Raw genomic sequence first — 24083 nt, 5'->3', positions numbered from 1 at the left:
AGCAAGCAATTTTAAGATAATTCGAAGAATTATCATTATCCTACGGAGGCTAAGAATCCCATGATTATCAACTAGCTATTACAAGCTGAGCAAATGAATTTCCTTTAAAATAGGTTTAAAACATAGGGAGGTTCTGACCGAGTGGGCATGCTCTGGAGCCTCTTTGCTCGTGAGATTAGAAAAACAGTCCTCTGGGCCGGATTTGAACCAGCGACCTATGGATAACTGTGAATCCTCCACTACAGTCCACCGCTCTACCAACTGAGCTACCAGAGGCTCTGCTTACTTTCTTATTCGTACTGATTGCTTTAGCTCCGTCCCTGTCTTTCGTTTCCACACACAGCTACTCAGCGCGGCCATATAGACGCACAGAAATGCAGCCATCGGCTGCAACTGCAAACATTGCCCAGATTAAGTTTTATAATGCCCGATCGTATCAATTAGGTTAAAAAATGCAAGTAGGAAGTGTCTGAAGCATGTCAGAGCACTGCTAAGTGTATTTACGAGTCCCATGCTTCTGTCTGGTTCCATGGTGTAACGGTTAGCACTCTGGACTCTGAATCCAGCGATCCGAGTTCGAATCTCGGTGGAACCTTCGTTTAGTCTAAATTTTCTGTAATAAGCATTTCTCGCCGAAGAAGTAGCAGCGATAGGCTCAGGGATTTAGTTCCTACGTTTGTGTAAATAACGAGACGTCTATGAAACGGCTGAATATTGGTGCGACTATGTGACCTATATAGCACATTAAACGAGTAATGCCTGTAAGAGCAAGCAATTTTAAGATAATTCGAAGAATTATCATTATCCTACGGAGGCTAAGAATCCCATGATTATCAACTAGCTATTACAAGCTGAGCAAATGAATTTCCTTTAAAATAGGTTTAAAACATAGGGAGGTTCTGACCGAGTGGGCATGCTCTGGAGCCTCTTTGCTCGTGAGATTAGAAAAACAGTCCTCTGGGCCGGATTTGAACCAGCGACCTATGGATAACTGTGAATCCTCCACTACAGTCCACCGCTCTACCAACTGAGCTACCAGAGGCTCTGCTTACTTTCTTATTCGTACTGATTGCTTTAGCTCCGTCCCTGTCTTTCGTTTCCACACACAGCTACTCAGCGCGGCCATATAGACGCACAGAAATGCAGCCATCGGCTGCAACTGCAAACATTGCCCAGATTAAGTTTTATAATGCCCGATCGTATCAATTAGGTTAAAAAATGCAAGTAGGAAGTGTCTGAAGCATGTCAGAGCACTGCTAAGTGTATTTACGAGTCCCATGCTTCTGTCTGGTTCCATGGTGTAACGGTTAGCACTCTGGACTCTGAATCCAGCGATCCGAGTTCGAATCTCGGTGGAACCTTCGTTTAGTCTAAATTTTCTGTAATAAGCATTTCTCGCCGAAGAAGTAGCAGCGATAGGCTCAGGGATTTAGTTCCTACGTTTGTGTAAATAACGAGACGTCTATGAAACGGCTGAATATTGGTGCGACTATGTGACCTATATAGCACATTAAACGAGTAATGCCTGTAAGAGCAAGCAATTTTAAGATAATTCGAAGAATTATCATTATCCTACGGAGGCTAAGAATCCCATGATTATCAACTAGCTATTACAAGCTGAGCAAATGAATTTCCTTTAAAATAGGTTTAAAACATAGGGAGGTTCTGACCGAGTGGGCATGCTCTGGAGCCTCTTTGCTCGTGAGATTAGAAAAACAGTCCTCTGGGCCGGATTTGAACCAGCGACCTATGGATAACTGTGAATCCTCCACTACAGTCCACCGCTCTACCAACTGAGCTACCAGAGGCTCTGCTTACTTTCTTATTCGTACTGATTGCTTTAGCTCCGTCCCTGTCTTTCGTTTCCACACACAGCTACTCAGCGCGGCCATATAGACGCACAGAAATGCAGCCATCGGCTGCAACTGCAAACATTGCCCAGATTAAGTTTTATAATGCCCGATCGTATCAATTAGGTTAAAAAATGCAAGTAGGAAGTGTCTGAAGCATGTCAGAGCACTGCTAAGTGTATTTACGAGTCCCATGCTTCTGTCTGGTTCCATGGTGTAACGGTTAGCACTCTGGACTCTGAATCCAGCGATCCGAGTTCGAATCTCGGTGGAACCTTCGTTTAGTCTAAATTTTCTGTAATAAGCATTTCTCGCCGAAGAAGTAGCAGCGATAGGCTCAGGGATTTAGTTCCTACGTTTGTGTAAATAACGAGACGTCTATGAAACGGCTGAATATTGGTGCGACTATGTGACCTATATAGCACATTAAACGAGTAATGCCTGTAAGAGCAAGCAATTTTAAGATAATTCGAAGAATTATCATTATCCTACGGAGGCTAAGAATCCCATGATTATCAACTAGCTATTACAAGCTGAGCAAATGAATTTCCTTTAAAATAGGTTTAAAACATAGGGAGGTTCTGACCGAGTGGGCATGCTCTGGAGCCTCTTTGCTCGTGAGATTGGAAAAACAGTCCTCTGGGCCGGATTTGAACCAGCGACCTATGGATAACTGTGAATCCTCCACTACAGTCCACCGCTCTACCAACTGAGCTACCAGAGGCTCTGCTTACTTTCTTATTCGTACTGATTGCTTTAGCTCCGTCCCTGTCTTTCGTTTCCACACACAGCTACTCAGCGCGGCCATATAGACGCACAGAAATGCAGCCATCGGCTGCAACTGCAAACATTGCCCAGATTAAGTTTTATAATGCCCGATCGTATCAATTAGGTTAAAAAATGCAAGTAGGAAGTGTCTGAAGCATGTCAGAGCACTGCTAAGTGTATTTACGAGTCCCATGCTTCTGTCTGGTTCCATGGTGTAACGGTTAGCACTCTGGACTCTGAATCCAGCGATCCGAGTTCGAATCTCGGTGGAACCTTCGTTTAGTCTAAATTTTCTGTAATAAGCATTTCTCGCCGAAGAAGTAGCAGCGATAGGCTCAGGGATTTAGTTCCTACGTTTGTGTAAATAACGAGACGTCTATGAAACGGCTGAATATTGGTGCGACTATGTGACCTATATAGCACATTAAACGAGTAATGCCTGTAAGAGCAAGCAATTTTAAGATAATTCGAAGAATTATCATTATCCTACGGAGGCTAAGAATCCCATGATTATCAACTAGCTATTACAAGCTGAGCAAATGAATTTCCTTTAAAATAGGTTTAAAACATAGGGAGGTTCTGACCGAGTGGGCATGCTCTGGAGCCTCTTTGCTCGTGAGATTGGAAAAACAGTCCTCTGGGCCGGATTTGAACCAGCGACCTATGGATAACTGTGAATCCTCCACTACAGTCCACCGCTCTACCAACTGAGCTACCAGAGGCTCTGCTTACTTTCTTATTCGTACTGATTGCTTTAGCTCCGTCCCTGTCTTTCGTTTCCACACACAGCTACTCAGCGCGGCCATATAGACGCACAGAAATGCAGCCATCGGCTGCAACTGCAAACATTGCCCAGATTAAGTTTTATAATGCCCGATCGTATCAATTAGTTTAAAAAATGCAAGTAGGAAGTGTCTGAAGCATGTCAGAGCACTGCTAAGTGTATTTACGAGTCCCATGCTTCTGTCTGGTTCCATGGTGTAACGGTTAGCACTCTGGACTCTGAATCCAGCGATCCGAGTTCGAATCTCGGTGGAACCTTCGTTTAGTCTAAATTTTCTGTAATAAGCATTTCTCGCCGAAGAAGTAGCAGCGATAGGCTCAGGGATTTAGTTCCTACGTTTGTGTAAATAACGAGACGTCTATGAAACGGCTGAATATTGGTGCGACTATGTGACCTATATAGCACATTAAACGAGTAATGCCTGTAAGAGCAAGCAATTTTAAGATAATTCGAAGAATTATCATTATCCTACGGAGGCTAAGAATCCCATGATTATCAACTAGCTATTACAAGCTGAGCAAATGAATTTCCTTTAAAATAGGTTTAAAACATAGGGAGGTTCTGACCGAGTGGGCATGCTCTGGAGCCTCTTTGCTCGTGAGATTAGAAAAACAGTCCTCTGGGCCGGATTTGAACCAGCGACCTATGGATAACTGTGAATCCTCCACTACAGTCCACCGCTCTACCAACTGAGCTACCAGAGGCTCTGCTTACTTTCTTATTCGTACTGATTGCTTTAGCTCCGTCCCTGTCTTTCGTTTCCACACACAGCTACTCAGCGCGGCCATATAGACGCACAGAAATGCAGCCATCGGCTGCAACTGCAAACATTGCCCAGATTAAGTTTTATAATGCCCGATCGTATCAATTAGGTTAAAAAATGCAAGTAGGAAGTGTCTGAAGCATGTCAGAGCACTGCTAAGTGTATTTACGAGTCCCATGCTTCTGTCTGGTTCCATGGTGTAACGGTTAGCACTCTGGACTCTGAATCCAGCGATCCGAGTTCGAATCTCGGTGGAACCTTCGTTTAGTCTAAATTTTCTGTAATAAGCATTTCTCGCCGAAGAAGTAGCAGCGATAGGCTCAGGGATTTAGTTCCTACGTTTGTGTAAATAACGAGACGTCTATGAAACGGCTGAATATTGGTGCGACTATGTGACCTATATAGCACATTAAACGAGTAATGCCTGTAAGAGCAAGCAATTTTAAGATAATTCGAAGAATTATCATTATCCTACGGAGGCTAAGAATCCCATGATTATCAACTAGCTATTACAAGCTGAGCAAATGAATTTCCTTTAAAATAGGTTTAAAACATAGGGAGGTTCTGACCGAGTGGGCATGCTCTGGAGCCTCTTTGCTCGTGAGATTAGAAAAACAGTCCTCTGGGCCGGATTTGAACCAGCGACCTATGGATAACTGTGAATCCTCCACTACAGTCCACCGCTCTACCAACTGAGCTACCAGAGGCTCTGCTTACTTTCTTATTCGTACTGATTGCTTTAGCTCCGTCCCTGTCTTTCGTTTCCACACACAGCTACTCAGCGCGGCCATATAGACGCACAGAAATGCAGCCATCGGCTGCAACTGCAAACATTGCCCAGATTAAGTTTTATAATGCCCGATCGTATCAATTAGGTTAAAAAATGCAAGTAGGAAGTGTCTGAAGCATGTCAGAGCACTGCTAAGTGTATTTACGAGTCCCATGCTTCTGTCTGGTTCCATGGTGTAACGGTTAGCACTCTGGACTCTGAATCCAGCGATCCGAGTTCGAATCTCGGTGGAACCTTCGTTTAGTCTAAATTTTCTGTAATAAGCATTTCTCGCCGTAGAAGTAGCAGCGATAGGCTCAGGGATTTAGTTCCTACGTTTGTGTAAATAACGAGACGTCTATGAAACGGCTGAATATTGGTGCGACTATGTGACCTATATAGCACATTAAACGAGTAATGCCTGTAAGAGCAAGCAATTTTAAGATAATTCGAAGAATTATCATTATCCTACGAAGGCTAAGAATCCCATGATTATCAACTAGCTATTACAAGCTGAGCAAATGAATTTCCTTTAAAATAGGTTTAAAACATAGGGAGGTTCTGACCGAGTGGGCATGCTCTGGAGCCTCTTTGCTCGTGAGATTAGAAAAACAGTCCTCTGGGCCGGATTTGAACCAGCGACCTATGGATAACTGTGAATCCTCCACTACAGTCCACCGCTCTACCAACTGAGCTACCAGAGGCTCTGCTTACTTTCTGATTCGTACTGATTGCTTTAGCTCCGTCCCTGTCTTTCGTTTCCACACACAGCTACTCAGCGCGGCCATATAGACGCACAGAAATGCAGCCATCGGCTGCAACTGCAAACATTGCCCAGATTAAGTTTTATAATGCCCGATCGTATCAATTAGGTTAAAAAATGCAAGTAGGAAGTGTCTGAAGCATGTCAGAGCACTGCTAAGTGTATTTACGAGTCCCATGCTTCTGTCTGGTTCCATGGTGTAACGGTTAGCACTCTGGACTCTGAATCCAGCGATCCGAGTTCGAATCTCGGTGGAACCTTCGTTTAGTCTAAATTTTCTGTAATAAGCATTTCTCGCCGAAGAAGTAGCAGCGATAGGCTCAGGGATTTAGTTCCTACGTTTGTGTAAATAACGAGACGTCTATGAAACGGCTGAATATTGGTGCGACTATGTGACCTATATAGCACATTAAACGAGTAATGCCTGTAAGAGCAAGCAATTTTAAGATAATTCGAAGAATTATCATTATCCTACGGAGGCTAAGAATCCCATGATTATCAACTAGCTATTACAAGCTGAGCAAATGAATTTCCTTTAAAATAGGTTTAAAACATAGGGAGGTTCTGACCGAGTGGGCATGCTCTGGAGCCTCTTTGCTCGTGAGATTAGAAAAACAGTCCTCTGGGCCGGATTTGAACCAGCGACCTATGGATAACTGTGAATCCTCCACTACAGTCCACCGCTCTACCAACTGAGCTACCAGAGGCTCTGCTTACTTTCTTATTCGTACTGATTGCTTTAGCTCCGTCCCTGTCTTTCGTTTCCACACACAGCTACTCAGCGCGGCCATATAGACGCACAGAAATGCAGCCATCGGCTGCAACTGCAAACATTGCCCAGATTAAGTTTTATAATGCCCGATCGTATCAATTAGGTTAAAAAATGCAAGTAGGAAGTGTCTGAAGCATGTCAGAGCACTGCTAAGTGTATTTACGAGTCCCATGCTTCTGTCTGGTTCCATGGTGTAACGGTTAGCACTCTGGACTCTGAATCCAGCGATCCGAGTTCGAATCTCGGTGGAACCTTCGTTTAGTCTAAATTTTCTGTAATAAGCATTTCTCGCCGAAGAAGTAGCAGCGATAGGCTCAGGGATTTAGTTCCTACGTTTGTGTAAATAACGAGACGTCTATGAAACGGCTGAATATTGGTGCGACTATGTGACCTATATAGCACATTAAACGAGTAATGCCTGTAAGAGCAAGCAATTTTAAGATAATTCGAAGAATTATCATTATCCTACGGAGGCTAAGAATCCCATGATTATCAACTAGCTATTACAAGCTGAGCAAATGAATTTCCTTTAAAATAGGTTTAAAACATAGGGAGGTTCTGACCGAGTGGGCATGCTCTGGAGCCTCTTTGCTCGTGAGATTAGAAAAACAGTCCTCTGGGCCGGATTTGAACCAGCGACCTATGGATAACTGTCAATCCTCCACTACAGTCCACCGCTCTACCAACTGAGCTACCAGAGGCTCTGCTTACTTTCTTATTCGTACTGATTGCTTTAGCTCCGTCCCTGTCTTTCGTTTCCACACACAGCTACTCAGCGCGGCCATATAGACGCACAGAAATGCAGCCATCGGCTGCAACTGCAAACATTGCCCAGATTAAGTTTTATAATGCCCGATCGTATCAATTAGGTTAAAAAATGCAAGTAGGAAGTGTCTGAAGCATGTCAGAGCACTGCTAAGTGTATTTACGAGTCCCATGCTTCTGTCTGGTTCCATGGTGTAACGGTTAGCACTCTGGACTCTGAATCCAGCGATCCGAGTTCGAATCTCGGTGGAACCTTCGTTTAGTCTAAATTTTCTGTAATAAGCATTTCTCGCCGAAGAAGTAGCAGCGATAGGCTCAGGGATTTAGTTCCTACGTTTGTGTAAATAACGAGACGTCTATGAAACGGCTGAATATTGGTGCGACTATGTGACCTATATAGCACATTAAACGAGTAATGCCTGTAAGAGCAAGCAATTTTAAGATAATTCGAAGAATTATCATTATCCTACGGAGGCTAAGAATCCCATGATTATCAACTAGCTATTACAAGCTGAGCAAATGAATTTCCTTTAAAATAGGTTTAAAACATAGGGAGGTTCTGACCGAGTGGGCATGCTCTGGAGCCTCTTTGCTCGTGAGATTAGAAAAACAGTCCTCTGGGCCGGATTTGAACCAGCGACCTATGGATAACTGTGAATCCTCCACTACAGTCCACCGCTCTACCAACTGAGCTACCAGAGGCTCTGCTTACTTTCTTATTCGTACTGATTGCTTTAGCTCCGTCCCTGTCTTTCGTTTCCACACACAGCTACTCAGCGCGGCCATATAGACGCACAGAAATGCAGCCATCGGCTGCAACTGCAAACATTGCCCAGATTAAGTTTTATAATGCCCGATCGTATCAATTAGGTTAAAAAATGCAAGTAGGAAGTGTCTGAAGCATGTCAGAGCACTGCTAAGTGTATTTACGAGTCCCATGCTTCTGTCTGGTTCCATGGTGTAACGGTTAGCACTCTGGACTCTGAATCCAGCGATCCGAGTTCGAATCTCGGTGGAACCTTCGTTTAGTCTAAATTTTCTGTAATAAGCATTTCTCGCCGAAGAAGTAGCAGCGATAGGCTCAGGGATTTAGTTCCTACGTTTGTGTAAATAACGAGACGTCTATGAAACGGCTGAATATTGGTGCGACTATGTGACCTATATAGCACATTAAACGAGTAATGCCTGTAAGAGCAAGCAATTTTAAGATAATTCGAAGAATTATCATTATCCTACGGAGGCTAAGAATCCCATGATTATCAACTAGCTATTACAAGCTGAGCAAATGAATTTCCTTTAAAATAGGTTTAAAACATAGGGAGGTTCTGACCGAGTGGGCATGCTCTGGAGCCTCTTTGCTCGTGAGATTAGAAAAACAGTCCTCTGGGCCGGATTTGAACCAGCGACCTATGGATAACTGTGAATCCTCCACTACAGTCCACCGCTCTACCAACTGAGCTACCAGAGGCTCTGCTTACTTTCTTATTCGTACTGATTGCTTTAGCTCCGTCCCTGTCTTTCGTTTCCACACACAGCTACTCAGCGCGGCCATATAGACGCACAGAAATGCAGCCATCGGCTGCAACTGCAAACATTGCCCAGATTAAGTTTTATAATGCCCGATCGTATCAATTAGGTTAAAAAATGCAAGTAGGAAGTGTCTGAAGCATGTCAGAGCACTGCTAAGTGTATTTACGAGTCCCATGCTCCTGTCTGGTTCCATGGTGTAACGGTTAGCACTCTGGACTCTGAATCCAGCGATCCGAGTTCGAATCTCGGTGGAACCTTCGTTTAGTCTAAATTTTCTGTAATAAGCATTTCTCGCCGAAGAAGTAGCAGCGATAGGCTCAGGGATTTAGTTCCTACGTTTGTGTAAATAACGAGACGTCTATGAAACGGCTGAATATTGGTGCGACTATGTGACCTATATAGCACATTAAACGAGTAATGCCTGTAAGAGCAAGCAATTTTAAGATAATTCGAAGAATTATCATTATCCTACGGAGGCTAAGAATCCCATGATTATCAACTAGCTATTACAAGCTGAGCAAATGAATTTCCTTTAAAATAGGTTTAAAACATAGGGAGGTTCTGACCGAGTGGGCATGCTCTGGAGCCTCTTTGCTCGTGAGATTAGAAAAACAGTCCTCTGGGCCGGATTTGAACCAGCGACCTATGGATAACTGTGAATCCTCCACTACAGTCCACCGCTCTACCAACTGAGCTACCAGAGGCTCTGCTTACTTTCTTATTCGTACTGATTGCTTTAGCTCCGTCCCTGTCTTTCGTTTCCACACACAGCTACTCAGCGCGGCCATATAGACGCACAGAAATGCAGCCATCGGCTGCAACTGCAAACATTGCCCAGATTAAGTTTTATAATGCCCGATCGTATCAATTAGGTTAAAAAATGCAAGTAGGAAGTGTCTGAAGCATGTCAGAGCACTGCTAAGTGTATTTACGAGTCCCATGCTTCTGTCTGGTTCCATGGTGTAACGGTTAGCACTCTGGACTCTGAATCCAGCGATCCGAGTTCGAATCTCGGTGGAACCTTCGTTTAGTCTAAATTTTCTGTAATAAGCATTTCTCGCCGAAGAAGTAGCAGCGATAGGCTCAGGGATTTAGTTCCTACGTTTGTGTAAATAACGAGACGTCTATGAAACGGCTGAATATTGGTGCGACTATGTGACCTATATAGCACATTAAACGAGTAATGCCTGTAAGAGCAAGCAATTTTAAGATAATTCGAAGAATTATCATTATCCTACGGAGGCTAAGAATCCCATGATTATCAACTAGCTATTACAAGCTGAGCAAATGAATTTCCTTTAAAATAGGTTTAAAACATAGGGAGGTTCTGACCGAGTGGGCATGCTCTGGAGCCTCTTTGCTCGTGAGATTAGAAAAACAGTCCTCTGGGCCGGATTTGAACCAGCGACCTATGGATAACTGTGAATCCTCCACTACAGTCCACCGCTCTACCAACTGAGCTACCAGAGGCTCTGCTTACTTTCTTATTCGTACTGATTGCTTTAGCTCCGTCCCTGTCTTTCGTTTCCACACACAGCTACTCAGCGCGGCCATATAGACGCACAGAAATGCAGCCATCGGCTGCAACTGCAAACATTGCCCAGATTAAGTTTTATAATGCCCGATCGTATCAATTAGGTTAAAAAATGCAAGTAGGAAGTGTCTGAAGCATGTCAGAGCACTGCTAAGTGTATTTACGAGTCCCATGCTTCTGTCTGGTTCCATGGTGTAACGGTTAGCACTCTGGACTCTGAATCCAGCGATCCGAGTTCGAATCTCGGTGGAACCTTCGTTTAGTCTAAATTTTCTGTAATAAGCATTTCTCGCCGAAGAAGTAGCAGCGATAGGCTCAGGGATTTAGTTCCTACGTTTGTGTAAATAACGAGACGTCTATGAAACGGCTGAATATTGGTGCGACTATGTGACCTATATAGCACATTAAACGAGTAATGCCTGTAAGAGCAAGCAATTTTAAGATAATTCGAAGAATTATCATTATCCTACGGAGGCTAAGAATCCCATGATTATCAACTAGCTATTACAAGCTGAGCAAATGAATTTCCTTTAAAATAGGTTTAAAACATAGGGAGGTTCTGACCGAGTGGGCATGCTCTGGAGCCTCTTTGCTCGTGAGATTAGAAAAACAGTCCTCTGGGCCGGATTTGAACCAGCGACCTATGGATAACTGTGAATCCTCCACTACAGTCCACCGCTCTACCAACTGAGCTACCAGAGGCTCTGCTTACTTTCTTATTCGTACTGATTGCTTTAGCTCCGTCCCTGTCTTTCGTTTCCACACACAGCTACTCAGCGCGGCCATATAGACGCACAGAAATGCAGCCATCGGCTGCAACTGCAAACATTGCCCAGATTAAGTTTTATAATGCCCGATCGTATCAATTAGGTTAAAAAATGCAAGTAGGAAGTGTCTGAAGCATGTCAGAGCACTGCTAAGTGTATTTACGAGTCCCATGCTTCTGTCTGGTTCCATGGTGTAACGGTTAGCACTCTGGACTCTGAATCCAGCGATCCGAGTTCGAATCTCGGTGGAACCTTCGTTTAGTCTAAATTTTCTGTAATAAGCATTTCTCGCCGAAGAAGTAGCAGCGATAGGCTCAGGGATTTAGTTCCTACGTTTGTGTAAATAACGAGACGTCTATGAAACGGCTGAATATTGGTGCGACTATGTGACCTATATAGCACATTAAACGAGTAATGCCTGTAAGAGCAAGCAATTTTAAGATAATTCGAAGAATTATCATTATCCTACGGAGGCTAAGAATCCCATGATTATCAACTAGCTATTACAAGCTGAGCAAATGAATTTCCTTTAAAATAGGTTTAAAACATAGGGAGGTTCTGACCGAGTGGGCATGCTCTGGAGCCTCTTTGCTCGTGAGATTAGAAAAACAGTCCTCTGGGCCGGATTTGAACCAGCGACCTATGGATAACTGTGAATCCTCCACTACAGTCCACCGCTCTACCAACTGAGCTACCAGAGGCTCTGCTTACTTTCTTATTCGTACTGATTGCTTTAGCTCCGTCCCTGTCTTTCGTTTCCACACACAGCTACTCAGCGCGGCCATATAGACGCACAGAAATGCAGCCATCGGCTGCAACTGCAAACATTGCCCAGATTAAGTTTTATAATGCCCGATCGTATCAATTAGGTTAAAAAATGCAAGTAGGAAGTGTCTGAAGCATGTCAGAGCACTGCTAAGTGTATTTACGAGTCCCATGCTTCTGTCTGGTTCCATGGTGTAACGGTTAGCACTCTGGACTCTGAATCCAGCGATCCGAGTTCGAATCTCGGTGGAACCTTCGTTTAGTCTAAATTTTCTGTAATAAGCATTTCTCGCCGAAGAAGTAGCAGCGATAGGCTCAGGGATTTAGTTCCTACGTTTGTGTAAATAACGAGACGTCTATGAAACGGCTGAATATTGGTGCGACTATGTGACCTATATAGCACATTAAACGAGTAATGCCTGTAAGAGCAAGCAATTTTAAGATAATTCGAAGAATTATCATTATCCTACGGAGGCTAAGAATCCCATGATTATCAACTAGCTATTACAAGCTGAGCAAATGAATTTCCTTTAAAATAGGTTTAAAACATAGGGAGGTTCTGACCGAGTGGGCATGCTCTGGAGCCTCTTTGCTCGTGAGATTAGAAAAACAGTCCTCTGGGCCGGATTTGAACCAGCGACCTATGGATAACTGTGAATCCTCCACTACAGTCCACCGCTCTACCAACTGAGCTACCAGAGGCTCTGCTTACTTTCTTATTCGTACTGATTGCTTTAGCTCCGTCCCTGTCTTTCGTTTCCACACACAGCTACTCAGCGCGGCCATATAGACGCACAGAAATGCAGCCATCGGCTGCAACTGCAAACATTGCCCAGATTAAGTTTTATAATGCCCGATCGTATCAATTAGGTTAAAAAATGCAAGTAGGAAGTGTCTGAAGCATGTCAGAGCACTGCTAAGTGTATTTACGAGTCCCATGCTTCTGTCTGGTTCCATGGTGTAACGGTTAGCACTCTGGACTCTGAATCCAGCGATCCGAGTTCGAATCTCGGTGGAACCTTCGTTTAGTCTAAATTTTCTGTAATAAGCATTTCTCGCCGAAGAAGTAGCAGCGATAGGCTCAGGGATTTAGTTCCTACGTTTGTGTAAATAACGAGACGTCTATGAAACGGCTGAATATTGGTGCGACTATGTGACCTATATAGCACATTAAACGAGTAATGCCTGTAAGAGCAAGCAATTTTAAGATAATTCGAAGAATTATCATTATCCTACGGAGGCTAAGAATCCCATGATTATCAACTAGCTATTACAAGCTGAGCAAATGAATTTCCTTTAAAATAGGTTTAAAACATAGGGAGGTTCTGACCGAGTGGGCATGCTCTGGAGCCTCTTTGCTCGTGAGATTAGAAAAACAGTCCTCTGGGCCGGATTTGAACCAGCGACCTATGGATAACTGTGAATCCTCCACTACAGTCCACCGCTCTACCAACTGAGCTACCAGAGGCTCTGCTTACTTTCTTATTCGTACTGATTGCTTTAGCTCCGTCCCTGTCTTTCGTTTCCACACACAGCTACTCAGCGCGGCCATATAGACGCACAGAAATGCAGCCATCGGCTGCAACTGCAAACATTGCCCAGATTAAGTTTTATAATGCCCGATCGTATCAATTAGGTTAAAAAATGCAAGTAGGAAGTGTCTGAAGCATGTCAGAGCACTGCTAAGTGTATTTACGAGTCCCATGCTTCTGTCTGGTTCCATGGTGTAACGGTTAGCACTCTGGACTCTGAATCCAGCGATCCGAGTTCGAATCTCGGTGGAACCTTCGTTTAGTCTAAATTTTCTGTAATAAGCATTTCTCGCCGAAGAAGTAGCAGCGATAGGCTCAGGGATTTAGTTCCTACGTTTGTGTAAATAACGAGACGTCTATGAAACGGCTGAATATTGGTGCGACTATGTGACCTATATAGCACATTAAACGAGTAATGCCTGTAAGAGCAAGCAATTTTAAGATAATTCGAAGAATTATCATTATCCTACGGAGGCTAAGAATCCCATGATTATCAACTAGCTATTACAAGCTGAGCAAATGAATTTCCTTTAAAATAGGTTTAAAACATAGGGAGGTTCTGACCGAGTGGGCATGCTCTGGAGCCTCTTTGCTCGTGAGATTAGAAAAACAGTCCTCTGGGCCGGATTTGAACCAGCGACCTATGGATAACTGTGAATCCTCCACTACAGTCCACCGCTCTACCAACTGAGCTACCAGAGGCTCTGCTTACTTTCTTATTCGTACTGATTGCTTTAGCTCCGTCCCTGTCTTTCGTTTCCACACACAGCTACTCAGCGCGGCCATATAGACGCACAGAAATGCAGCCATCGGCTGCAACTGCAAACATTGCCCAGATTAAGTTTTATAATGCCCGATCGTATCAATTAGGTTAAAAAATGCAAGTAGGAAGTGTCTGAAGCATGTCAGAGCACTGCTAAGTGTATTTACGAGTCCCATGCTTCTGTCTGGTTCCATGGTGTAACGGTTAGCACTCTGGACTCTGAATCCAGCGATCCGAGTTCGAATCTCGGTGGAACCTTCGTTTAGTCTAAATTTTCTGTAATAAGCATTTCTCGCCGAAGAAGTAGCAGCGATAGGCTCAGGGATTTAGTTCCTACGTTTGTGTAAATAACGAGACGTCTATGAAACGGCTGAATATTGGTGCGACTATGTGACCTATATAGCACATTAAACGAGTAATGCCTGTAAGAGCAAGCAATTTTAAGATAATTCGAAGAATTATCATTATCCTACGGAGGCTAAGAATCCCATGATTATCAACTAGCTATTACAAGCTGAGCAAATGAATTTCCTTTAAAATAGGTTTAAAACATAGGGAGGTTCTGACCGAGTGGGCATGCTCTGGAGCCTCTTTGCTCGTGAGATTAGAAAAACAGTCCTCTGGGCCGGATTTGAACCAGCGACCTATGGATAACTGTCAATCCTCCACTACAGTCCACCGCTCTACCAACTGAGCTACCAGAGGCTCTGCTTACTTTCTTATTCGTACTGATTGCTTTAGCTCCGTCCCTGTCTTTCGTTTCCACACACAGCTACTCAGCGCGGCCATATAGACGCACAGAAATGCAGCCATCGGCTGCAACTGCAAACATTGCCCAGATTAAGTTTTATAATGCCCGATCGTATCAATTAGGTTAAAAAATGCAAGTAGGAAGTGTCTGAAGCATGTCAGAGCACTGCTAAGTGTATTTACGAGTCCCATGCTTCTGTCTGGTTCCATGGTGTAACGGTTAGCACTCTGGACTCTGAATCCAGCGATCCGAGTTCGAATCTCGGTGGAACCTTCGTTTAGTCTAAATTTTCTGTAATAAGCATTTCTCGCCGAAGAAGTAGCAGCGATAGGCTCAGGGATTTAGTTCCTACGTTTGTGTAAATAACGAGACGTCTATGAAACGGCTGAATATTGGTGCGACTATGTGACCTATATAGCACATTAAACGAGTAATGCCTGTAAGAGCAAGCAATTTTAAGATAATTCGAAGAATTATCATTATCCTACGGAGGCTAAGAATCCCATGATTATCAACTAGCTATTACAAGCTGAGCAAATGAATTTCCTTTAAAATAGGTTTAAAACATAGGGAGGTTCTGACCGAGTGGGCATGCTCTGGAGCCTCTTTGCTCGTGAGATTAGAAAAACAGTCCTCTGGGCCGGATTTGAACCAGCGACCTATGGATAACTGTGAATCCTCCACTACAGTCCACCGCTCTACCAACTGAGCTACCAGAGGCTCTGCTTACTTTCTTATTCGTACTGATTGCTTTAGCTCCGTCCCTGTCTTTCGTTTCCACACACAGCTACTCAGCGCGGCCATATAGACGCACAGAAATGCAGCCATCGGCTGCAACTGCAAACATTGCCCAGATTAAGTTTTATAATGCCCGATCGTATCAATTAGGTTAAAAAATGCAAGTAGGAAGTGTCTGAAGCATGTCAGAGCACTGCTAAGTGTATTTACGAGTCCCATGCTTCTGTCTGGTTCCATGGTGTAACGGTTAGCACTCTGGACTCTGAATCCAGCGATCCGAGTTCGAATCTCGGTGGAACCTTCGTTTAGTCTAAATTTTCTGTAATAAGCATTTCTCGCCGAAGAAGTAGCAGCGATAGGCTCAGGGATTTAGTTCCTACGTTTGTGTAAATAACGAGACGTCTATGAAACGGCTGAATATTGGTGCGACTATGTGACCTATATAGCACATTAAACGAGTAATGCCTGTAAGAGCAAGCAATTTTAAGATAATTCGAAGAATTATCATTATCCTACGGAGGCTAAGAATCCCATGATTATCAACTAGCTATTACAAGCTGAGCAAATGAATTTCCTTTAAAATAGGTTTAAAACATAGGGAGGTTCTGACCGAGTGGGCATGCTCTGGAGCCTCTTTGCTCGTGAGATTAGAAAAACAGTCCTCTGGGCCGGATTTGAACCAGCGACCTATGGATAACTGTGAATCCTCCACTACAGTCCACCGCTCTACCAACTGAGCTACCAGAGGCTCTGCTTACTTTCTTATTCGTACTGATTGCTTTAGCTCCGTCCCTGTCTTTCGTTTCCACACACAGCTACTCAGCGCGGCCATATAGACGCACAGAAATGCAGCCATCGGCTGCAACTGCAAACATTGCCCAGATTAAGTTTTATAATGCCCGATCGTATCAATTAGGTTAAAAAATGCAAGTAGGAAGTGTCTGAAGCATGTCAGAGCACTGCTAAGTGTATTTACGAGTCCCATGCTTCTGTCTGGTTCCATGGTGTAACGGTTAGCACTCTGGACTCTGAATCCAGCGATCCGAGTTCGAATCTCGGTGGAACCTTCGTTTAGTCTAAATTTTCTGTAATAAGCATTTCTCGCCGAAGAAGTAGCAGCGATAGGCTCAGGGATTTAGTTCCTACGTTTGTGTAAATAACGAGACGTCTATGAAACGGCTGAATATTGGTGCGACTATGTGACCTATATAGCACATTAAACGAGTAATGCCTGTAAGAGCAAGCAATTTTAAGATAATTCGAAGAATTATCATTATCCTACGGAGGCTAAGAATCCCATGATTATCAACTAGCTATTACAAGCTGAGCAAATGAATTTCCTTTAAAATAGGTTTAAAACATAGGGAGGTTCTGACCGAGTGGGCATGCTCTGGAGCCTCTTTGCTCGTGAGATTAGAAAAACAGTCCTCTGGGCCGGATTTGAACCAGCGACCTATGGATAACTGTGAATCCTCCACTACAGTCCACCGCTCTACCAACTGAGCTACCAGAGGCTCTGCTTACTTTCTTATTCGTACTGATTGCTTTAGCTCCGTCCCTGTCTTTCGTTTCCACACACAGCTACTCAGCGCGGCCATATAGACGCACAGAAATGCAGCCATCGGCTGCAACTGCAAACATTGCCCAGATTAAGTTTTATAATGCCCGATCGTATCAATTAGGTTAAAAAATGCAAGTAGGAAGTGTCTGAAGCATGTCAGAGCACTGCTAAGTGTATTTACGAGTCCCATGCTTCTGTCTGGTTCCATGGCGTAACGGTTAGCACTCTGGACTCTGAATCCAGCGATCCGAGTTCGAATCTCGGTGGAACCTTCGTTTAGTCTAAATTTTCTGTAATAAGCATTTCTCGCCGAAGAAGTAGCAGCGATAGGCTCAGGGATTTAGTTCCTACGTTTGTGTAAATAACGAGACGTCTATGAAACGGCTGAATATTGGTGCGACTATGTGACCTATATAGCACATTAAACGAGTAATGCCTGTAAGAGCAAGCAATTTTAAGATAATTCGAAGAATTATCATTATCCTACGGAGGCTAAGAATCCCATGATTATCAACTAGCTATTACAAGCTGAGCAAATGAATTTCCTTTAAAATAGGTTTAAAACATAGGGAGGTTCTGACCGAGTGGGCATGCTCTGGAGCCTCTTTGCTCGTGAGATTAGAAAAACAGTCCTCTGGGCCGGATTTGAACCAGCGACCTATGGATAACTGTGAATCCTCCACTACAGTCCACCGCTCTACCAACTGAGCTACCAGAGGCTCTGCTTACTTTCTTATTCGTACTGATTGCTTTAGCTCCGTCCCTGTCTTTCGTTTCCACACACAGCTACTCAGCGCGGCCATATAGACGCACAGAAATGCAGCCATCGGCTGCAACTGCAAACATTGCCCAGATTAAGTTTTATAATGCCCGATCGTATCAATTAGGTTAAAAAATGCAAGTAGGAAGTGTCTGAAGCATGTCAGAGCACTGCTAAGTGTATTTACGAGTCCCATGCTTCTGTCTGGTTCCATGGCGTAACGGTTAGCACTCTGGACTCTGAATCCAGCGATCCGAGTTCGAATCTCGGTGGAACCTTCGTTTAGTCTAAATTTTCTGTAATAAGCATTTCTCGCCGAAGAAGTAGCAGCGATAGGCTCAGGGATTTAGTTCCTACGTTTGTGTAAATAACGAGACGTCTATGAAACGGCTGAATATTGGTGCGACTATGTGACCTATATAGCACATTAAACGAGTAATGCCTGTAAGAGCAAGCAATTTTAAGATAATTCGAAGAATTATCATTATCCTACGGAGGCTAAGAATCCCATGATTATCAACTAGCTATTACAAGCTGAGCAAATGAATTTCCTTTAAAATAGGTTTAAAACATAGGGAGGTTCTGACCGAGTGGGCATGCTCTGGAGCCTCTTTGCTCGTGAGATTAGAAAAACAGTCCTCTGGGCCGGATTTGAACCAGCGACCTATGGATAACTGTGAATCCTCCACTACAGTCCACCGCTCTACCAACTGAGCTACCAGAGGCTCTGCTTACTTTCTTATTCGTACTGATTGCTTTAGCTCCGTCCCTGTCTTTCGTTTCCACACACAGCTACTCAGCGCGGCCATATAGACGCACAGAAATGCAGCCATCGGCTGCAACTGCAAACATTGCCCAGATTAAGTTTTATAATGCCCGATCGTATCAATTAGGTTAAAAAATGCAAGTAGGAAGTGTCTGAAGCATGTCAGAGCACTGCTAAGTGTATTTACGAGTCCCATGCTTCTGTCTGGTTCCATGGTGTAACGGTTAGCACTCTGGACTCTGAATCCAGCGATCCGAGTTCGAATCTCGGTGGAACCTTCGTTTAGTCTAAATTTTCTGTAATAAGCATTTCTCGCCGAAGAAGTAGCAGCGATAGGCTCAGGGATTTAGTTCCTACGTTTGTGTAAATAACGAGACGTCTATGAAACGGCTGAATATTGGTGCGACTATGTGACCTATATAGCACATTAAACGAGTAATGCCTGTAAGAGCAAGCAATTTTAAGATAATTCGAAGAATTATCATTATCCTACGGAGGCTAAGAATCCCATGATTATCAACTAGCTATTACAAGCTGAGCAAATGAATTTCCTTTAAAATAGGTTTAAAACATAGGGAGGTTCTGACCGAGTGGGCATGCTCTGGAGCCTCTTTGCTCGTGAGATTAGAAAAACAGTCCTCTGGGCCGGATTTGAACCAGCGACCTATGGATAACTGTGAATCCTCCACTACAGTCCACCGCTCTACCAACTGAGCTACCAGAGGCTCTGCTTACTTTCTTATTCGTACTGATTGCTTTAGCTCCGTCCCTGTCTTTCGTTTCCACACACAGCTACTCAGCGCGGCCATATAGACGCACAGAAATGCAGCCATCGGCTGCAACTGCAAACATTGCCCAGATTAAGTTTTATAATGCCCGATCGTATCAATTAGGTTAAAAAATGCAAGTAGGAAGTGTCTGAAGCATGTCAGAGCACTGCTAAGTGTATTTACGAGTCCCATGCTTCTGTCTGGTTCCATGGTGTAACGGTTAGCACTCTGGACTCTGAATCCAGCGATCCGAGTTCGAATCTCGGTGGAACCTTCGTTTAGTCTAAATTTTCTGTAATAAGCATTTCTCGCCGAAGAAGTAGCAGCGATAGGCTCAGGGATTTAGTTCCTACGTTTGTGTAAATAACGAGACGTCTATGAAACGGCTGAATATTGGTGCGACTATGTGACCTATATAGCACATTAAACGAGTAATGCCTGTAAGAGCAAGCAATTTTAAGATAATTCGAAGAATTATCATTATCCTACGGAGGCTAAGAATCCCATGATTATCAACTAGCTATTACAAGCTGAGCAAATGAATTTCCTTTAAAATAGGTTTAAAACATAGGGAGGTTCTGACCGAGTGGGCATGCTCTGGAGCCTCTTTGCTCGTGAGATTAGAAAAACAGTCCTCTGGGCCGGATTTGAACCAGCGACCTATGGATAACTGTGAATCCTCCACTACAGTCCACCGCTCTACCAACTGAGCTACCAGAGGCTCTGCTTACTTTCTTATTCGTACTGATTGCTTTAGCTCCGTCCCTGTCTTTCGTTTCCACACACAGCTACTCAGCGCGGCCATATAGACGCACAGAAATGCAGCCATCGGCTGCAACTGCAAACATTGCCCAGATTAAGTTTTATAATGCCCGATCGTATCAATTAGGTTAAAAAATGCAAGTAGGAAGTGTCTGAAGCATGTCAGAGCACTGCTAAGTGTATTTACGAGTCCCATGCTTCTGTCTGGTTCCATGGTGTAACGGTTAGCACTCTGGACTCTGAATCCAGCGATCCGAGTTCGAATCTCGGTGGAACCTTCGTTTAGTCTAAATTTTCTGTAATAAGCATTTCTCGCCGAAGAAGTAGCAGCGATAGGCTCAGGGATTTAGTTCCTACGTTTGTGTAAATAACGAGACGTCTATGAAACGGCTGAATATTGGTGCGACTATGTGACCTATATAGCACATTAAACGAGTAATGCCTGTAAGAGCAAGCAATTTTAAGATAATTCGAAGAATTATCATTATCCTACGGAGGCTAAGAATCCCATGATTATCAACTAGCTATTACAAGCTGAGCAAATGAATTTCCTTTAAAATAGGTTTAAAACATAGGGAGGTTCTGACCGAGTGGGCATGCTCTGGAGCCTCTTTGCTCGTGAGATTAGAAAAACAGTCCTCTGGGCCGGATTTGAACCAGCGACCTATGGATAACTGTGAATCCTCCACTACAGTCCACCGCTCTACCAACTGAGCTACCAGAGGCTCTGCTTACTTTCTTATTCGTACTGATTGCTTTAGCTCCGTCCCTGTCTTTCGTTTCCACACACAGCTACTCAGCGCGGCCATATAGACGCACAGAAATGCAGCCATCGGCTGCAACTGCAAACATTGCCCAGATTAAGTTTTATAATGCCCGATCGTATCAATTAGGTTAAAAAATGCAAGTAGGAAGTGTCTGAAGCATGTCAGAGCACTGCTAAGTGTATTTACGAGTCCCATGCTTCTGTCTGGTTCCATGGTGTAACGGTTAGCACTCTGGACTCTGAATCCAGCGATCCGAGTTCGAATCTCGGTGGAACCTTCGTTTAGTCTAAATTTTCTGTAATAAGCATTTCTCGCCGAAGAAGTAGCAGCGATAGGCTCAGGGATTTAGTTCCTACGTTTGTGTAAATAACGAGACGTCTATGAAACGGCTGAATATTGGTGCGACTATGTGACCTATATAGCACATTAAACGAGTAATGCCTGTAAGAGCAAGCAATTTTAAGATAATTCGAAGAATTATCATTATCCTACGGAGGCTAAGAATCCCATGATTATCAACTAGCTATTACAAGCTGAGCAAATGAATTTCCTTTAAAATAGGTTTAAAACATAGGGAGGTTCTGACCGAGTGGGCATGCTCTGGAGCCTCTTTGCTCGTGAGATTAGAAAAACAGTCCTCTGGGCCGGATTTGAACCAGCGACCTATGGATAACTGTGAATCCTCCACTACAGTCCACCGCTCTACCAACTGAGCTACCAGAGGCTCTGCTTACTTTCTTATTCGTACTGATTGCTTTAGCTCCGTCCCTGTCTTTCGTTTCCACACACAGCTACTCAGCGCGGCCATATAGACGCACAGAAATGCAGCCATCGGCTGCAACTGCAAACATTGCCCAGATTAAGTTTTATAATGCCCGATCGTATCAATTAGGTTAAAAAATGCAAGTAGGAAGTGTCTGAAGCATGTCAGAGCACTGCTAAGTGTATTTACGAGTCCCATGCTTCTGTCTGGTTCCATGGTGTAACGGTTAGCACTCTGGACTCTGAATCCAGCGATCCGAGTTCGAATCTCGGTGGAACCTTCGTTTAGTCTAAATTTTCTGTAATAAGCATTTCTCGCCGAAGAAGTAGCAGCGATAGGCTCAGGGATTTAGTTCCTACGTTTGTGTAAATAACGAGACGTCTATGAAACGGCTGAATATTGGTGCGACTATGTGACCTATATAGCACATTAAACGAGTAATGCCTGTAAGAGCAAGCAATTTTAAGATAATTCGAAGAATTATCATTATCCTACGGAGGCTAAGAATCCCATGATTATCAACTAGCTATTACAAGCTGAGCAAATGAATTTCCTTTAAAATAGGTTTAAAACATAGGGAGGTTCTGACCGAGTGGGCATGCTCTGGAGCCTCTTTGCTCGTGAGATTAGAAAAACAGTCCTCTGGGCCGGATTTGAACCAGCGACCTATGGATAACTGTGAATCCTCCACTACAGTCCACCGCTCTACCAACTGAGCTACCAGAGGCTCTGCTTACTTTCTTATTCGTACTGATTGCTTTAGCTCCGTCCCTGTCTTTCGTTTCCACACACAGCTACTCAGCGCGGCCATATAGACGCACAGAAATGCAGCCATCGGCTGCAACTGCAAACATTGCCCAGATTAAGTTTTATAATGCCCGATCGTATCAATTAGGTTAAAAAATGCAAGTAGGAAGTGTCTGAAGCATGTCAGAGCACTGCTAAGTGTATTTACGAGTCCCATGCTTCTGTCTGGTTCCATGGTGTAACGGTTAGCACTCTGGACTCTGAATCCAGCGATCCGAGTTCGAATCTCGGTGGAACCTTCGTTTAGTCTAAATTTTCTGTAATAAGCATTTCTCGCCGAAGAAGTAGCAGCGATAGGCTCAGGGATTTAGTTCCTACGTTTGTGTAAATAACGAGACGTCTATGAAACGGCTGAATATTGGTGCGACTATGTGACCTATATAGCACATTAAACGAGTAATGCCTGTAAGAGCAAGCAATTTTAAGATAATTCGAAGAATTATCATTATCCTACGGAGGCTAAGAATCCCATGATTATCAACTAGCTATTACAAGCTGAGCAAATGAATTTCCTTTAAAATAGGTTTAAAACATAGGGAGGTTCTGACCGAGTGGGCATGCTCTGGAGCCTCTTTGCTCGTGAGATTAGAAAAACAGTCCTCTGGGCCGGATTTGAACCAGCGACCTATGGATAACTGTGAATCCTCCACTACAGTCCACCGCTCTACCAACTGAGCTACCAGAGGCTCTGCTTACTTTCTTATTCGTACTGATTGCTTTAGCTCCGTCCCTGTCTTTCGTTTCCACACACAGCTACTCAGCGCGGCCATATAGACGCACAGAAATGCAGCCATCGGCTGCAACTGCAAACATTGCCCAGATTAAGTTTTATAATGCCCGATCGTATCAATTAGGTTAAAAAATGCAAGTAGGAAGTGTCTGAAGCATGTCAGAGCACTGCTAAGTGTATTTACGAGTCCCATGCTTCTGTCTGGTTCCATGGTGTAACGGTTAGCACTCTGGACTCTGAATCCAGCGATCCGAGTTCGAATCTCGGTGGAACCTTCGTTTAGTCTAAATTTTCTGTAATAAGCATTTCTCGCCGAAGAAGTAGCAGCGATAGGCTCAGGGATTTAGTTCCTACGTTTGTGTAAATAACGAGACGTCTATGAAACGGCTGAATATTGGTGCGACTATGTGACCTATATAGCACATTAAACGAGTAATGCCTGTAAGAGCAAGCAATTTTAAGATAATTCGAAGAATTATCATTATCCTACGGAGGCTAAGAATCCCATGATTATCAACTAGCTATTACAAGCTGAGCAAATGAATTTCCTTTAAAATAGGTTTAAAACATAGGGAGGTTCTGACCGAGTGGGCATGCTCTGGAGCCTCTTTGCTCGTGAGATTAGAAAAACAGTCCTCTGGGCCGGATTTGAACCAGCGACCTATGGATAACTGTCAATCCTCCACTACAGTCCACCGCTCTACCAACTGAGCTACCAGAGGCTCTGCTTACTTTCTTATTCGTACTGATTGCTTTAGCTCCGTCCCTGTCTTTCGTTTCCAC

At 43.7% G+C, this 24083-nt stretch overlaps 63 non-coding genes across 63 annotated transcripts; 31 read left to right on the top strand and 32 right to left on the bottom strand.

The window, feature by feature from the left end:
* Window positions 1-187: 187 nt before the first annotated feature.
* On the bottom strand, window positions 188-276 carry Trnay-gua (transfer RNA tyrosine (anticodon GUA)). Its single transcript is given in 2 exon segments — window positions 188-223; window positions 240-276. It is a non-coding gene; the product is annotated as a tRNA-Tyr (tRNA).
* A 247-nt stretch (window positions 277-523) lies between these two features.
* Trnaq-cug (transfer RNA glutamine (anticodon CUG)) lies at window positions 524-595 on the top strand. The gene has a single exon. It is a non-coding gene; the product is annotated as a tRNA-Gln (tRNA).
* Window positions 596-953: 358 nt separating this feature from the next.
* On the bottom strand, window positions 954-1042 carry Trnay-gua (transfer RNA tyrosine (anticodon GUA)). The gene is given in 2 exon segments: window positions 954-989; window positions 1006-1042. It is a non-coding gene; the product is annotated as a tRNA-Tyr (tRNA).
* Window positions 1043-1289: 247 nt separating this feature from the next.
* Trnaq-cug (transfer RNA glutamine (anticodon CUG)) lies at window positions 1290-1361 on the top strand. Its single transcript has one exon. It is a non-coding gene; the product is annotated as a tRNA-Gln (tRNA).
* A 358-nt stretch (window positions 1362-1719) lies between these two features.
* Trnay-gua (transfer RNA tyrosine (anticodon GUA)) lies at window positions 1720-1808 on the bottom strand. The gene is given in 2 exon segments: window positions 1720-1755; window positions 1772-1808. It is a non-coding gene; the product is annotated as a tRNA-Tyr (tRNA).
* A 247-nt stretch (window positions 1809-2055) lies between these two features.
* On the top strand, window positions 2056-2127 carry Trnaq-cug (transfer RNA glutamine (anticodon CUG)). The gene has a single exon. It is a non-coding gene; the product is annotated as a tRNA-Gln (tRNA).
* A 358-nt stretch (window positions 2128-2485) lies between these two features.
* On the bottom strand, window positions 2486-2574 carry Trnay-gua (transfer RNA tyrosine (anticodon GUA)). The gene is given in 2 exon segments: window positions 2486-2521; window positions 2538-2574. It is a non-coding gene; the product is annotated as a tRNA-Tyr (tRNA).
* A 247-nt stretch (window positions 2575-2821) lies between these two features.
* Window positions 2822-2893, top strand: Trnaq-cug (transfer RNA glutamine (anticodon CUG)). The gene has a single exon. It is a non-coding gene; the product is annotated as a tRNA-Gln (tRNA).
* A 358-nt stretch (window positions 2894-3251) lies between these two features.
* On the bottom strand, window positions 3252-3340 carry Trnay-gua (transfer RNA tyrosine (anticodon GUA)). Its single transcript is given in 2 exon segments — window positions 3252-3287; window positions 3304-3340. It is a non-coding gene; the product is annotated as a tRNA-Tyr (tRNA).
* Window positions 3341-3587: 247 nt separating this feature from the next.
* On the top strand, window positions 3588-3659 carry Trnaq-cug (transfer RNA glutamine (anticodon CUG)). The gene has a single exon. It is a non-coding gene; the product is annotated as a tRNA-Gln (tRNA).
* Window positions 3660-4017: 358 nt separating this feature from the next.
* Trnay-gua (transfer RNA tyrosine (anticodon GUA)) lies at window positions 4018-4106 on the bottom strand. The gene is given in 2 exon segments: window positions 4018-4053; window positions 4070-4106. It is a non-coding gene; the product is annotated as a tRNA-Tyr (tRNA).
* A 247-nt stretch (window positions 4107-4353) lies between these two features.
* Trnaq-cug (transfer RNA glutamine (anticodon CUG)) lies at window positions 4354-4425 on the top strand. The gene has a single exon. It is a non-coding gene; the product is annotated as a tRNA-Gln (tRNA).
* Window positions 4426-4783: 358 nt separating this feature from the next.
* Window positions 4784-4872, bottom strand: Trnay-gua (transfer RNA tyrosine (anticodon GUA)). Its single transcript is given in 2 exon segments — window positions 4784-4819; window positions 4836-4872. It is a non-coding gene; the product is annotated as a tRNA-Tyr (tRNA).
* Window positions 4873-5119: 247 nt separating this feature from the next.
* On the top strand, window positions 5120-5191 carry Trnaq-cug (transfer RNA glutamine (anticodon CUG)). Its single transcript has one exon. It is a non-coding gene; the product is annotated as a tRNA-Gln (tRNA).
* Window positions 5192-5549: 358 nt separating this feature from the next.
* Trnay-gua (transfer RNA tyrosine (anticodon GUA)) lies at window positions 5550-5638 on the bottom strand. Its single transcript is given in 2 exon segments — window positions 5550-5585; window positions 5602-5638. It is a non-coding gene; the product is annotated as a tRNA-Tyr (tRNA).
* Window positions 5639-5885: 247 nt separating this feature from the next.
* On the top strand, window positions 5886-5957 carry Trnaq-cug (transfer RNA glutamine (anticodon CUG)). Its single transcript has one exon. It is a non-coding gene; the product is annotated as a tRNA-Gln (tRNA).
* A 358-nt stretch (window positions 5958-6315) lies between these two features.
* On the bottom strand, window positions 6316-6404 carry Trnay-gua (transfer RNA tyrosine (anticodon GUA)). Its single transcript is given in 2 exon segments — window positions 6316-6351; window positions 6368-6404. It is a non-coding gene; the product is annotated as a tRNA-Tyr (tRNA).
* A 247-nt stretch (window positions 6405-6651) lies between these two features.
* Trnaq-cug (transfer RNA glutamine (anticodon CUG)) lies at window positions 6652-6723 on the top strand. Its single transcript has one exon. It is a non-coding gene; the product is annotated as a tRNA-Gln (tRNA).
* Window positions 6724-7081: 358 nt separating this feature from the next.
* Trnay-gua (transfer RNA tyrosine (anticodon GUA)) lies at window positions 7082-7170 on the bottom strand. The gene is given in 2 exon segments: window positions 7082-7117; window positions 7134-7170. It is a non-coding gene; the product is annotated as a tRNA-Tyr (tRNA).
* A 247-nt stretch (window positions 7171-7417) lies between these two features.
* On the top strand, window positions 7418-7489 carry Trnaq-cug (transfer RNA glutamine (anticodon CUG)). The gene has a single exon. It is a non-coding gene; the product is annotated as a tRNA-Gln (tRNA).
* A 358-nt stretch (window positions 7490-7847) lies between these two features.
* Window positions 7848-7936, bottom strand: Trnay-gua (transfer RNA tyrosine (anticodon GUA)). Its single transcript is given in 2 exon segments — window positions 7848-7883; window positions 7900-7936. It is a non-coding gene; the product is annotated as a tRNA-Tyr (tRNA).
* Window positions 7937-8183: 247 nt separating this feature from the next.
* On the top strand, window positions 8184-8255 carry Trnaq-cug (transfer RNA glutamine (anticodon CUG)). Its single transcript has one exon. It is a non-coding gene; the product is annotated as a tRNA-Gln (tRNA).
* Window positions 8256-8613: 358 nt separating this feature from the next.
* Trnay-gua (transfer RNA tyrosine (anticodon GUA)) lies at window positions 8614-8702 on the bottom strand. Its single transcript is given in 2 exon segments — window positions 8614-8649; window positions 8666-8702. It is a non-coding gene; the product is annotated as a tRNA-Tyr (tRNA).
* A 247-nt stretch (window positions 8703-8949) lies between these two features.
* Window positions 8950-9021, top strand: Trnaq-cug (transfer RNA glutamine (anticodon CUG)). Its single transcript has one exon. It is a non-coding gene; the product is annotated as a tRNA-Gln (tRNA).
* Window positions 9022-9379: 358 nt separating this feature from the next.
* Window positions 9380-9468, bottom strand: Trnay-gua (transfer RNA tyrosine (anticodon GUA)). The gene is given in 2 exon segments: window positions 9380-9415; window positions 9432-9468. It is a non-coding gene; the product is annotated as a tRNA-Tyr (tRNA).
* Window positions 9469-9715: 247 nt separating this feature from the next.
* Window positions 9716-9787, top strand: Trnaq-cug (transfer RNA glutamine (anticodon CUG)). Its single transcript has one exon. It is a non-coding gene; the product is annotated as a tRNA-Gln (tRNA).
* A 358-nt stretch (window positions 9788-10145) lies between these two features.
* Window positions 10146-10234, bottom strand: Trnay-gua (transfer RNA tyrosine (anticodon GUA)). Its single transcript is given in 2 exon segments — window positions 10146-10181; window positions 10198-10234. It is a non-coding gene; the product is annotated as a tRNA-Tyr (tRNA).
* Window positions 10235-10481: 247 nt separating this feature from the next.
* On the top strand, window positions 10482-10553 carry Trnaq-cug (transfer RNA glutamine (anticodon CUG)). Its single transcript has one exon. It is a non-coding gene; the product is annotated as a tRNA-Gln (tRNA).
* Window positions 10554-10911: 358 nt separating this feature from the next.
* Trnay-gua (transfer RNA tyrosine (anticodon GUA)) lies at window positions 10912-11000 on the bottom strand. The gene is given in 2 exon segments: window positions 10912-10947; window positions 10964-11000. It is a non-coding gene; the product is annotated as a tRNA-Tyr (tRNA).
* A 247-nt stretch (window positions 11001-11247) lies between these two features.
* On the top strand, window positions 11248-11319 carry Trnaq-cug (transfer RNA glutamine (anticodon CUG)). Its single transcript has one exon. It is a non-coding gene; the product is annotated as a tRNA-Gln (tRNA).
* Window positions 11320-11677: 358 nt separating this feature from the next.
* On the bottom strand, window positions 11678-11766 carry Trnay-gua (transfer RNA tyrosine (anticodon GUA)). The gene is given in 2 exon segments: window positions 11678-11713; window positions 11730-11766. It is a non-coding gene; the product is annotated as a tRNA-Tyr (tRNA).
* Window positions 11767-12013: 247 nt separating this feature from the next.
* Trnaq-cug (transfer RNA glutamine (anticodon CUG)) lies at window positions 12014-12085 on the top strand. The gene has a single exon. It is a non-coding gene; the product is annotated as a tRNA-Gln (tRNA).
* Window positions 12086-12443: 358 nt separating this feature from the next.
* Trnay-gua (transfer RNA tyrosine (anticodon GUA)) lies at window positions 12444-12532 on the bottom strand. Its single transcript is given in 2 exon segments — window positions 12444-12479; window positions 12496-12532. It is a non-coding gene; the product is annotated as a tRNA-Tyr (tRNA).
* A 247-nt stretch (window positions 12533-12779) lies between these two features.
* Trnaq-cug (transfer RNA glutamine (anticodon CUG)) lies at window positions 12780-12851 on the top strand. The gene has a single exon. It is a non-coding gene; the product is annotated as a tRNA-Gln (tRNA).
* A 358-nt stretch (window positions 12852-13209) lies between these two features.
* Window positions 13210-13298, bottom strand: Trnay-gua (transfer RNA tyrosine (anticodon GUA)). The gene is given in 2 exon segments: window positions 13210-13245; window positions 13262-13298. It is a non-coding gene; the product is annotated as a tRNA-Tyr (tRNA).
* A 247-nt stretch (window positions 13299-13545) lies between these two features.
* On the top strand, window positions 13546-13617 carry Trnaq-cug (transfer RNA glutamine (anticodon CUG)). Its single transcript has one exon. It is a non-coding gene; the product is annotated as a tRNA-Gln (tRNA).
* Window positions 13618-13975: 358 nt separating this feature from the next.
* Window positions 13976-14064, bottom strand: Trnay-gua (transfer RNA tyrosine (anticodon GUA)). The gene is given in 2 exon segments: window positions 13976-14011; window positions 14028-14064. It is a non-coding gene; the product is annotated as a tRNA-Tyr (tRNA).
* Window positions 14065-14311: 247 nt separating this feature from the next.
* Window positions 14312-14383, top strand: Trnaq-cug (transfer RNA glutamine (anticodon CUG)). The gene has a single exon. It is a non-coding gene; the product is annotated as a tRNA-Gln (tRNA).
* A 358-nt stretch (window positions 14384-14741) lies between these two features.
* Window positions 14742-14830, bottom strand: Trnay-gua (transfer RNA tyrosine (anticodon GUA)). The gene is given in 2 exon segments: window positions 14742-14777; window positions 14794-14830. It is a non-coding gene; the product is annotated as a tRNA-Tyr (tRNA).
* Window positions 14831-15077: 247 nt separating this feature from the next.
* Window positions 15078-15149, top strand: Trnaq-cug (transfer RNA glutamine (anticodon CUG)). The gene has a single exon. It is a non-coding gene; the product is annotated as a tRNA-Gln (tRNA).
* A 358-nt stretch (window positions 15150-15507) lies between these two features.
* On the bottom strand, window positions 15508-15596 carry Trnay-gua (transfer RNA tyrosine (anticodon GUA)). The gene is given in 2 exon segments: window positions 15508-15543; window positions 15560-15596. It is a non-coding gene; the product is annotated as a tRNA-Tyr (tRNA).
* A 247-nt stretch (window positions 15597-15843) lies between these two features.
* Window positions 15844-15915, top strand: Trnaq-cug (transfer RNA glutamine (anticodon CUG)). The gene has a single exon. It is a non-coding gene; the product is annotated as a tRNA-Gln (tRNA).
* Window positions 15916-16273: 358 nt separating this feature from the next.
* On the bottom strand, window positions 16274-16362 carry Trnay-gua (transfer RNA tyrosine (anticodon GUA)). The gene is given in 2 exon segments: window positions 16274-16309; window positions 16326-16362. It is a non-coding gene; the product is annotated as a tRNA-Tyr (tRNA).
* A 247-nt stretch (window positions 16363-16609) lies between these two features.
* Trnaq-cug (transfer RNA glutamine (anticodon CUG)) lies at window positions 16610-16681 on the top strand. Its single transcript has one exon. It is a non-coding gene; the product is annotated as a tRNA-Gln (tRNA).
* Window positions 16682-17039: 358 nt separating this feature from the next.
* On the bottom strand, window positions 17040-17128 carry Trnay-gua (transfer RNA tyrosine (anticodon GUA)). The gene is given in 2 exon segments: window positions 17040-17075; window positions 17092-17128. It is a non-coding gene; the product is annotated as a tRNA-Tyr (tRNA).
* Window positions 17129-17375: 247 nt separating this feature from the next.
* Trnaq-cug (transfer RNA glutamine (anticodon CUG)) lies at window positions 17376-17447 on the top strand. Its single transcript has one exon. It is a non-coding gene; the product is annotated as a tRNA-Gln (tRNA).
* A 358-nt stretch (window positions 17448-17805) lies between these two features.
* On the bottom strand, window positions 17806-17894 carry Trnay-gua (transfer RNA tyrosine (anticodon GUA)). Its single transcript is given in 2 exon segments — window positions 17806-17841; window positions 17858-17894. It is a non-coding gene; the product is annotated as a tRNA-Tyr (tRNA).
* A 247-nt stretch (window positions 17895-18141) lies between these two features.
* On the top strand, window positions 18142-18213 carry Trnaq-cug (transfer RNA glutamine (anticodon CUG)). Its single transcript has one exon. It is a non-coding gene; the product is annotated as a tRNA-Gln (tRNA).
* A 358-nt stretch (window positions 18214-18571) lies between these two features.
* On the bottom strand, window positions 18572-18660 carry Trnay-gua (transfer RNA tyrosine (anticodon GUA)). The gene is given in 2 exon segments: window positions 18572-18607; window positions 18624-18660. It is a non-coding gene; the product is annotated as a tRNA-Tyr (tRNA).
* Window positions 18661-18907: 247 nt separating this feature from the next.
* Trnaq-cug (transfer RNA glutamine (anticodon CUG)) lies at window positions 18908-18979 on the top strand. Its single transcript has one exon. It is a non-coding gene; the product is annotated as a tRNA-Gln (tRNA).
* A 358-nt stretch (window positions 18980-19337) lies between these two features.
* Trnay-gua (transfer RNA tyrosine (anticodon GUA)) lies at window positions 19338-19426 on the bottom strand. The gene is given in 2 exon segments: window positions 19338-19373; window positions 19390-19426. It is a non-coding gene; the product is annotated as a tRNA-Tyr (tRNA).
* A 247-nt stretch (window positions 19427-19673) lies between these two features.
* Trnaq-cug (transfer RNA glutamine (anticodon CUG)) lies at window positions 19674-19745 on the top strand. The gene has a single exon. It is a non-coding gene; the product is annotated as a tRNA-Gln (tRNA).
* Window positions 19746-20103: 358 nt separating this feature from the next.
* Trnay-gua (transfer RNA tyrosine (anticodon GUA)) lies at window positions 20104-20192 on the bottom strand. The gene is given in 2 exon segments: window positions 20104-20139; window positions 20156-20192. It is a non-coding gene; the product is annotated as a tRNA-Tyr (tRNA).
* A 247-nt stretch (window positions 20193-20439) lies between these two features.
* On the top strand, window positions 20440-20511 carry Trnaq-cug (transfer RNA glutamine (anticodon CUG)). The gene has a single exon. It is a non-coding gene; the product is annotated as a tRNA-Gln (tRNA).
* Window positions 20512-20869: 358 nt separating this feature from the next.
* Trnay-gua (transfer RNA tyrosine (anticodon GUA)) lies at window positions 20870-20958 on the bottom strand. The gene is given in 2 exon segments: window positions 20870-20905; window positions 20922-20958. It is a non-coding gene; the product is annotated as a tRNA-Tyr (tRNA).
* A 247-nt stretch (window positions 20959-21205) lies between these two features.
* On the top strand, window positions 21206-21277 carry Trnaq-cug (transfer RNA glutamine (anticodon CUG)). The gene has a single exon. It is a non-coding gene; the product is annotated as a tRNA-Gln (tRNA).
* A 358-nt stretch (window positions 21278-21635) lies between these two features.
* Trnay-gua (transfer RNA tyrosine (anticodon GUA)) lies at window positions 21636-21724 on the bottom strand. The gene is given in 2 exon segments: window positions 21636-21671; window positions 21688-21724. It is a non-coding gene; the product is annotated as a tRNA-Tyr (tRNA).
* Window positions 21725-21971: 247 nt separating this feature from the next.
* Trnaq-cug (transfer RNA glutamine (anticodon CUG)) lies at window positions 21972-22043 on the top strand. Its single transcript has one exon. It is a non-coding gene; the product is annotated as a tRNA-Gln (tRNA).
* A 358-nt stretch (window positions 22044-22401) lies between these two features.
* Trnay-gua (transfer RNA tyrosine (anticodon GUA)) lies at window positions 22402-22490 on the bottom strand. The gene is given in 2 exon segments: window positions 22402-22437; window positions 22454-22490. It is a non-coding gene; the product is annotated as a tRNA-Tyr (tRNA).
* A 247-nt stretch (window positions 22491-22737) lies between these two features.
* Trnaq-cug (transfer RNA glutamine (anticodon CUG)) lies at window positions 22738-22809 on the top strand. The gene has a single exon. It is a non-coding gene; the product is annotated as a tRNA-Gln (tRNA).
* Window positions 22810-23167: 358 nt separating this feature from the next.
* On the bottom strand, window positions 23168-23256 carry Trnay-gua (transfer RNA tyrosine (anticodon GUA)). Its single transcript is given in 2 exon segments — window positions 23168-23203; window positions 23220-23256. It is a non-coding gene; the product is annotated as a tRNA-Tyr (tRNA).
* Window positions 23257-23503: 247 nt separating this feature from the next.
* Window positions 23504-23575, top strand: Trnaq-cug (transfer RNA glutamine (anticodon CUG)). The gene has a single exon. It is a non-coding gene; the product is annotated as a tRNA-Gln (tRNA).
* Window positions 23576-23933: 358 nt separating this feature from the next.
* Window positions 23934-24022, bottom strand: Trnay-gua (transfer RNA tyrosine (anticodon GUA)). Its single transcript is given in 2 exon segments — window positions 23934-23969; window positions 23986-24022. It is a non-coding gene; the product is annotated as a tRNA-Tyr (tRNA).
* Window positions 24023-24083: the final 61 nt, after the last annotated feature.

This window comes from Schistocerca cancellata, chromosome 2 (assembly GCF_023864275.1).
Source record: "Schistocerca cancellata isolate TAMUIC-IGC-003103 chromosome 2, iqSchCanc2.1, whole genome shotgun sequence".
NCBI classification, from domain to species: domain Eukaryota; kingdom Metazoa; phylum Arthropoda; class Insecta; order Orthoptera; family Acrididae; genus Schistocerca; species Schistocerca cancellata.
The sequence above is the reverse complement of the archived record's forward strand: the minus strand, read 5'-3'. Positions and strand labels throughout refer to the sequence as shown.